Consider the following 9877-nt stretch of genomic DNA (forward strand, 5'->3'; position numbering starts at 1 on the left):
AGCCCTGGTACTCACAAACTGACCTGCAGATGCTTGGTAATCGTTATTTAGTTTACGCGATTGGCACTTGGCATTTTTAGCCTTAAAATGGTTCTTCTTACAAGCAAATGAATAAGCACCACACTTATTTTTCCTTTGCCTTTTACAATTAGATCCACTGGGGCGCCTGGGTGGCTCAGTCGGGAGGCGGCTGCCTTTGGCTCAGGTCATCATCCCAGGGTCCTAGGATCGAGCCCCACACCGGGCTGCCTGCTCAGCGGAGAACCTGCTTTTCCCCTCCTGCTCCCTCCCGCTTGTGCCCTGCTCCCACTGCTTGTGTCCTGCTCCCCCTGCTTGTGTACCCTCTCTCACTGTGTCTCTCTCTGTCAAATAAATAAATAATCTTTAAAAAATAAAATAAGATAATAAAATTAGGTCCACTCTTGGAGGCTAAGGGCGTCTCCATGCACCGTCTAGAGAGGGCAGTTTCTGCTTCTCCGGGGCCAGCCTGAGATGAGCACGGACGGCCTCTAGATGGCGCAGTGGGCTAACGTAGCAGCCTCCCGCGCGCACTGCGGGCTCCGGGGATAAAGAAGGCGCGGCTCTGCCGCAGAGCCCTGCATTATTGATGGTGACGCTGCTGCAGAGGTGGGAGGAGCCCGCCGCCATCTCGCCAGGGCTGCGGCATCGCCGACTTCCCTTCGAGAAGGTCTTCCTTCCTGCAGAAAGTCCTATGTTGTGTGAGGAGGGAGTTCTCGAGTGCACACGTTATTGTTTCCATCCATTGGACGATCGGACCTTTCTTTGGTCAAAATCATTTCTATTTCGCAATGTCATTGTGCATAGCGGCACCAAAGAACACAGTTGTACCTTGCTGAGAGCCACTGCTTCTGAAATCAATATCTATTTTAAAATATTACCGAGTGTAATTAAAAGGCAATAAAATTGCGTGGGGGTGGGGTGAAGGGGTTCATCACCCAGTTACAAACGTTCTTATATAAATAGGTGAAAATACTTTCGATGTAAAACAATAGCATTATACTGATGTAACCACGACTACATTGTCAGCCGGCATTTTAACCGGAAACCTGCACTTCTATATGAAAATAGATGCTCCAAAACTAGACAGTGGGTGGGGCTTCCACGCAATCCATGGGCGGCATCCCTCCCTTCTGACCGGTAGAGGGCGGTAATGCATTCGCACAAAAAATAGGGATCACACACCCAAATGACACATATATACAGCAAACACTGTGTTCCAACAGGAATCTTAAAATGTGTATTCACTCACCAATCCTTTTGTTTGGCCAACGCCTGCCTTTGAATATGGATTTGCTGGTAAGAGTGCTGTCTTGTCCCCTTTCTTTGTGAACCACACATATAATGGATCCTTTATGTTCTATCATTTGGGGTACCTTAGCGAAATGAGAGTCCAAAGACAGTTCAAAGCATCTTGATTCAAGAATCCTTCTATAGATACTGTACTGAGAGCCATCAAATATAATTCAACAACACTTTTTAAACAACTTCCCTTCATTGAATCTTTCCAGAGCAGTAGCTTAATTTTCATCGGTAACACATCCCTCTCTTGAGGTACTCTTGTATTACAGGCTTTAATAATACATAGTCAAAGTGTGTAATTATTGGAATACAGTCAAATGGTTAGGAAAGAAGCAAACACACACAGCGAACCTACAAAAGAGCATCCTTTTATCCCAGTAGCCTCTAGCCCTCCGTGGGCTACAGGCAGTAGTAGTGTCTTAGCTCAGGCTGCTATCACAGAATACCAAGCTGAATGGCTACTAAGCCACAGAAATTTCTTTGTCACAGTTGTGGAGGCTGGGAGCCCCCATATTGGGGTGGCAGCATGGTTGTGTTTGGTGAGGACACTTTCCTGGTTCATAGACGGCTGCCTTCTCACTGCGTACTCGCATGGTGGAGGGCAGCACTCTCTGGGGTCTCTTTTATCAAGGGAGTCATCCTATTCATGAGGGCTCATGACCTAGTTAACTTCCCAAAGACTCACTTCCTATACCCTCGCATTGGGGGTTAGGATTTCAACATATGAATTTCGAGGGGATACAAACATTGGTTCCATTACCTTCAGTTTGTTTCACAAAGGAAACGGGGAGTTAGTTAATCTGGCCAATCAGTTACATGGAGGTCAGTTATGAGAGCTTCCACTTGAACTCAGAAAAATAATAATCATTTTTCCAAAGACCAATAAATATACATAGCAACCTATCACTTAGCCAAATCCACATGTAATATGATTGCATCAATTGCTAAATCACATGCTGTCCTAACTTAAGATCTGGCAGAACAAAACTGAGCTCACTCTTAGCCCCGGCAAGGTTGTTAGCGGATGAAACTCAGCCACAAAACACTGAGACTCATGTCAGTATTTCAGAGTATGGAAAGCAACTCTTCAGTCCTGGCTGCTGGTTGCTAGAAAGCCAACTGGGTCCTGTGTCAGTTGCACATACACTGCCCTTACCGGACCCTCGGTAAACTCAGTAGATTCAACTACTGCAAACAAGAGTTTGGGTTCTGAAATTCAGGTGCACAATCAGTAGCATATATTTTCAGCCTCCTGTAACTCAAGTTGAATATGACTCCAAGTCCCCTTTCCACAGAGATGATGGGCAACTGAATCACAATCATTATCAGGTGCCCGCTCTGTCCTGATTTTTGTAAGGGTACTTCTTGCAACCCACAGACCACACTGTTCCAGCCCCCGTGTTCCTTCGGATCTGGAGTCCGATGTTACTGTCCCACTCTCAGGATATGAGAATCATCAGTCACCTGGAAGGTCCTGCATCTGGGGTCCACTCTCTCTGGCTCGGGTCATCCCTAGGGATGTCCTTCCTACCATCTCCGCAGCACACAGACAAGGAGTGGAAAGGAGCCCCCACTCTCACAAGACCTCTGACTCATCTTGGAGGGGTGTCTCTCCCTCAATGGCCAGTTGCCTCCAAAGCCATGCCTCTTTCCCTTCCCACTCTAGGGCAGAATTTACTGTAAAGAGTAACAGCTGTAAACCTTTTCAGACAGGATCTAAAGGAACCAATAGGTGGTAGAAATAGAGTTTGTGGATGGGCACTGTATGGAAATAAATTTTGTTCTAATGGGGACAAAGTAATGTTAAAGATTGAGAGCCGTTTCAACCAAGAATAATTTATCTTTTCTGGACAGTTCTAAAAAGAGGATGGAAACTTCCTCACCACGCAGAACATGGGGACTCTGTTGTTGGGCTCTTGAAGAATTTCCACGTCTAAACATTTCATTTTGTTAACCAGCATTTCCAGCTCCTACATTCCTTCAGTCCCAACTGTAATTAAGCAAGTGCATTAAATTTTCAGTATCAGCAACAAATATCCCTCCAGCCCAAGAACTTTCTATTACAGTTGCACACCTTTTCTACTAAAGAAAAGAAATAACTCAAGTTTATGTGATGCAAATGCCAGCTCTGAGAAAATGAATATGGAAGCAAATCAGGAATTAATCAAGAGGAAGCATAGCAGTGGGAAAGAGAACTGGAACTCACAGCTCCTGGGAATTGGGGTGGGGGGGCTCACCCCAGGTTAGCAAGCGCCTTTCATTAGGGAGCTCATTATTTCAAAAGACCATCCATGCCATTGTTGGAAACCTCTGCAGCAACACTGTCCACTAGAACGTTCTGCAATAAGGGAATATTCTATACCATAGAGCTATATTGTGCTTGCTATGAGCATTTAAAATATGACTCATGCGACGGAGAAAAATATTTAATATTTTATTTAATTTTAATTAGTTTAACTTAAATTTGAAGAGTCAGATGTGGCTAGAGGCTACCCTGTTGGACAGCACAACCAGATAGTCTTTTTCTCTTTTAATGTATGATTTATGCCTCACCCACTTCCATAAGGGTTCTAAGATAACTTACCAAAAAATCAAGCACAGCATGAAATAAGAAAACTTGGGTTTTGTAATGAAAACAATAAAAGAGGAAAGTAGTTCTGTAAAAGCAAGCAGAGACATAGATGTTCCCAGATACATGGAAGGAGTTAGTCACTGCTTTTGAAAATGAAATTTATGTCTAGAGACTATGGCAAAATGAAAAGTCCCACAAAAGGCAACATTGAAATTTGTAATTAACAATTGTTTGGCTGCCAACAACCCCTATTTTCTGGGGGGCATTTGGCTTCCCCCTAAAGCCCCACACCCTCACCTCGCACACCCCACTTACTTAGTTATGGCAAAGCCCCTTAGGGCAACACTAAGCCAAGCTGGCCAATCACAGTTGTTTTCTTGGGAGACTGGCCATAGGACATAGGAAGGTGTGATCTCTCTGGGGCTGATGGACAGCAGGTGTGCAACCTGGGGTCTGCAGAGCACAGGGCAGAAGACTCCTGTTGGTTCTGAGGCCAGAGAATGCAGCATGGTGAGGACCGCAGACACAGCTCTGCACCTGTTCTCACACTTAAAACTACATGGCATTGGTCACATGCCCTAACTTCTCCAGGCTTCCTTCTCTGTAAAATGTGAGTCATTTTCATTCAGATCTCATAGAGTTGTTATAAAAAATAACTGCGAGCCCATGATAAGTGCTTCACAAATATTACTATTAATTATAATAATATTAGCTGCAGAATCCCGCCAGCATTCAAGTTGCCAAATCTGTGGCATTTGCCAAAATCTTAGCAATTGTCACCCCTGCACTCCATGAGACACACTCCTCCCTCATATTCTTAAAAGAGTGTTTCTGTTTGGTTTCAGCTAATTTGGGTTGGGTTTCTGGTACCTGTATCCAGCGGAGATGTGACTTGTCTGCCATTTGTTTGGAATTCCAACTTGTTTTCTTCCCTCTGAAGGAAGCCAGGGGCATCTAACCTCCCGCACACTCTGACCACAGGTGAGGGGCATGGAATAGGAGAGCTCAGATGGACACAACCTTTAATCGACATACGCCGTATTTTTGGTGGCCCAAAACCTACACACCTTTCTTATTTGGGAATAGACCTTCCAGAATATGCCTCTCAGTGGGAGACAGGGGCCCCACTTCTTACTACAGGTGCCCAGAAGTTGCCAAACAATGTTTTTCTTCATCCTTTGGCAGCTACCATGTGGATGTGTGACCTGGGCTGGGTTGATTGAAGGCTCCCGATTGGGACTTTGGAAAGAGCACAGGCACGACTGCTGGTTGTCATGGTGATGGCTGTGATGATGTCCAGAGCTCTTCTGTGGAGAGGGCAGCACCAATGTCAATGGGCTGACCAGGTTGCTCCTGCCATGTGACCCTCACAGACAGGCTCCCCCTGCCCAGACTCCCATTTTCCGTGACTAGTTCTGCAGCCTTCCTGGGGATTCTGTGAGCTACCCACTATGTTGCCACTGAATTCTTTCTCTGCACAAACTAGCTGGTGGGGGTGGGCAGTGGCTTTGATGTGTAATCAGGAACCCTGTCCTTCCCTTTACCCCCTTGAATAATTAGTTGAGCAAAAATGAACACAGCCTTGCTGTGTCACCACTGACATTACTATTCCAGTCCCCAAGGTGGTCACATTTCTAGTGATTCTTGTGCAATACTGTGGTGCTCAGACTGCCACTTGGCCACATCTGGCCTGATCATTATGCCATAGCTCAGACCGTGATGGAAGAAGGCAGAAGAACCATGCAGGTACCAGGCATGCCACACTGCTTTCAAAGTTACCAGTATCAGATTTGGGGCTGGTGTCTTATTCTGAAGAGAAGAAAATAAGTTGTCTTCAGAAGGACTGAATTTATACAAATATCTAATTTTCATCTTCTATTTCAAGCGATGTGCCAGCACATCACTAACAGCAATCTTATCATTTATATTAACAAATTAGTATTCTCTATTGGTAATGCAGCATAGTTTCACCTTCCATATAATGTTCTTTCAGAAAAAATCTAGTTTGACAATTTCTCCAAAATGTGTTCTTCTCCAACCTTTAGGTAGACAGGGGCATGTATCCCCACTCCCCAGCACGGTTCCTAGAGAAAAGCAGCCAATAAATGTTTGTTGAACAGATGAATAAGGGAGCTAATGAACTCGCACACAAGCAGTCTACCAGAGGAAAGTGAATAGTCAGCTACTTGCGTTTGCTCTAGAATGACAGACCTTCCATGAGCTTGGTAATAGAGAGAGAAAGAACAGGGCTGATAATCCAGAACATCTACTCATTGCAAAAATATGAGGCTGTTTTGGTCTGTTTGTTTTTCATTGTGAGGAAAATTTACAATTAAGTCCTTCTGTTAAGGTTACGAGCACACCCAGTGGGAGGCTTCGACTCAAGCTGTAAGGCACTCAGTGATGGGCCAAGTCGCGGTCGTACATGGCAGTGGCTGTGCTGACACGCCCCTGTAGGAAGAAGAGTTCATCACTGGCATTCGAGGGTTCTATTTCATTCCTCTCTCTTCCTTCATCCAGCTTAGTTCTCCAGGAACACCTGGAGTAAGTCTGTTCTGTAGCCCGCTCACATCCATTTGGATGATTTGGCTAATCTCTTGGGGACTACATTTCTGATTTTCCCTCATTCTTTATTTCATCCAAAACAAAGGACGAAAAGAACTGTTACTGACATAATTTGTTATCTATATAAATAAAAATACATTTCTGTTTTCCATCTGCTTTGACCACATCAGGGGAACACAGCTAGACAGGTTTTCATGAATTCCAGATTGCCTAATTTAAAACTTGGACCAACTGGTCTTTGAAAGATTCAGTCTGGGGACCCAAGGCTTTCCCTCAAGAGATAGCAGCCGTCCACCAGGATCGCAGAAGTGAGGTATAGGAGGCCATGGTGACTGCTGACCAGGAGAGATGTGCTCTGACCTGAAGATTAATCTAGACATAGCCACAGGTTGACAGTCTGGGTCATAGAGTTTGTTCGCTTGCTTGCTTGGTTGGTTGGTTTGGATCACAGGTGTGAAGCTGCTTTTCGAGGGACAACTCTATCTAGTCTAGTGCTTCTCAAACAAATACAAGTAGTGTGGGGATCATGACTCAGAATTGGGATGGAGCCTGAAATACTGCTTTTCTTACCAGCTCTGGGGTGGCGTCAGTGCTGGTGGTCCTTAGACCCCACTGGGAGTAGGAGGCTTGGGTTCCAAAGCAAGCCACACAGACAGTAGTTTACAGAGCAGTGGCTGACAGTTTCCCAGAGCAATTTCAGGTACAGCAGATATACTCAATAAAGGAAACCTGGAGCATAGAAGAAAAAAGTATTTTAAACGTTCTCATTCCCATTTCCCTAAAGCCGTGGTTTTGGAGAAATCTCAACTTTGGCTGCAATTAGAATCACTCTAAGTTAATCAGAGAAAGACAATTATTATGTGATCTCACCGATATGAGGAATTTGAGAAATAAGACAGGATTATAGGGGAATGGAGGGAACAATGAAACAAGATGAAACCAAAGAGGGAGACAAACCATAAGAGACTCTTAATCCCGGGAAACAAAGTGAGGGTTGCTGGAGGAGTGGAGGGGTGGGAGGTGATGAACATTGGGAGGGTATGTGCTATGGTGAGTGCTGTGAATTGTGTTAAGACTGATGAATCACAGACCTGTACCCCTGAAGCAAATAACACATTATATGTTCATTTAAAAAAAAAAGGATGTGGATATATCTTTTTGATATGGGTATATCTACTACATTTGGTAATTTTTAAAAAAAAGAAAATTGGCAATTTTTTTAGAATAAATTCTTTTTTAAAAGGCCAAAAAAAAATTACTGGGAGAACTTTTGAATATCATAGGACCCACCTCAGACCAATGCCATTAGCATCTACAAGGTGAGATCCAGATGCCAAGATTTTAAAGCTTCCCCAGGTGATTCTAACATGTAAGTGGAGTTGAGACTGGCTGCCCAAAGCAAACCTTTACCCATGAGTCATTGGGATTAACTGCGGCTCTCCCTCTCCCTGCTCCTTCTCCTGGTATCCTGTGCTTGCAATGACATTCTACTCCACCTGCCAGGGAGGCCATGTTCCCCACCTTGGATTTGGGAATAGCTGTTATCAGCTCATCTCCCAGGAGAGTCCATCACCATGACATCAAGGCATAGCTGCACTCTCAGATCTGACACCAACTCTACTATCTGTCAGGGCATGGCTCCCAGAGTATGTTTCTACACAATACGAATCCTAAAGGGATGCTAACAGATGCCATTTGAAAAGGTAACCACCATATGTGCTGTGCAATATCAGGTACTGGGAGGTATAAATTTAGTATCTAATTCACAGGAACAATTAGAGAATAGCTGTACTTAACTGAGTCATATTCTTAACACACAATAGAATCTAATTTAAGGGGCGCCTGGGTGGCTCAGTGGGTTAAAGCCTCTGCCTTCAGCTCAGGTCATGATCTCAGAGTCCTGGGATCGAGCCCCGCATCGGGCTCTCTGCTCAGCAGGGAGCCTGCTTCCTCCTCTCTCTCTACCTGCCTCTCTGCCTACTTGTAATCTCTGTCTGTCAAATAAATAAATAAAATCTTAAAAAAAAAAATCTAATTTAATTAAAAAATAAAAGAATAGTAAGAGAGGGCTACTAAGGCAAGGAGATCTTCATGGACGATACAATCCCTTTCTTTAAGACCTTAAAGAATGAGTAGGATTTGGATGTGCAAGAGAGTGGAAGAAAGAGCATTTGCAGTGGCGAGAACAGCATGAGGCAGAAGCTCAGAGCAGGGATGAGTGCAGTGGGGTGGGATACAGGGGGTGGGGCATGGAATGTGAGGACAGGGAGTGGAGTGGCCTGAATACGGTGGTGATGGAAATACTGAGTATATGCAAATCAAATAGCTTGCTCATAAGGTGATACCCCATCTTCCCAATAACATGATTTTTTAAAAAATTATGATCAACATCCTGAATGTATAAATTTGTAAGCATACAGACAAACTAATCAACATCTTAGTGCAATATTTATTAATGTCACAGGGCAAGTTCTCTAGAAGCAGATGCTGAGAGGGAGCTTGGGGTGCAAAATGTTTATTAACACCCATGGAAGGAAGGTGGGGGAAGCAGAATTGGGCAGGAAGATGTTAAGTTGTGAGATAGGCTTGACAAAGATGCTGCCAACCTACAGGGAGTTGGGGGGTGGGGGTGGGAGGATGTTGCCTATCAGTTACCCCAAGTAAAGCCAAGTGGCCAGGTCTTTGTCTTTCCAGGTTGTTCAGTCCCAGGCTGTGGGCTTCCCTGACAGTGAGCTCTTGGGTGGGAAGCGGTCTTCACAGAGAGGCCCAATGGCCCTGATAGCTTGGATACAACTCACTCCCTAAAGGCAACCTGGGCAACCCATCTGTGTCTGATGTGTGTGCTGTTCTAGAACCTTGTCTCACACAGTGTGCAAATGCTTGTCTCCATTTTCACTTTTTATAACCCAGGTTTTGAAACACTTCTTATGTATCTTTGTATATGCCGTTGTCATCACTTAACAATTCTATTTCAAGTTGTGCATTGCAATTTACAGAGCACATCATCTTTACTGTCATGGAAAGTGCTGGACATAAAGGTTTGACATAAGCCCTTGTGCTAAGTGGTTACCGAATATCTTAGCCAAGCTGTGATTTACCAGTTCCATCTCTTTAGGTCAGTTGTTGTTTTTAACCTTCTTTCTATAGTTGCACACTTGTGATCACCACAGAGTAACTTCTTCCTGTCTGCTGTATTTTTCTAAATAATCTTTAAAAAATAATCACTTTAAAAATCTTAAGAGTGAGGTCATACTCTCAGATGTGGTTACTAAACCATGCTAAATTTTTTTGCTTGCATTTTTTAAATGATTCTAACAGGTAACCTCAATAAGCCTCCCAAACTAGCACTGACATTAGTCTAATACATGTCCTCCAGTGAGTGATTTTAGTTGCAAATAAAGTAGTTGAGAAAACACCCAC

Source organism: Enhydra lutris, unplaced genomic scaffold (genome assembly GCF_002288905.1).
Source record: "Enhydra lutris kenyoni isolate GAN:26980312 unplaced genomic scaffold, ASM228890v2 scaffoldscaffold58, whole genome shotgun sequence".
Lineage (NCBI taxonomy): Eukaryota > Metazoa > Chordata > Mammalia > Carnivora > Mustelidae > Enhydra > Enhydra lutris.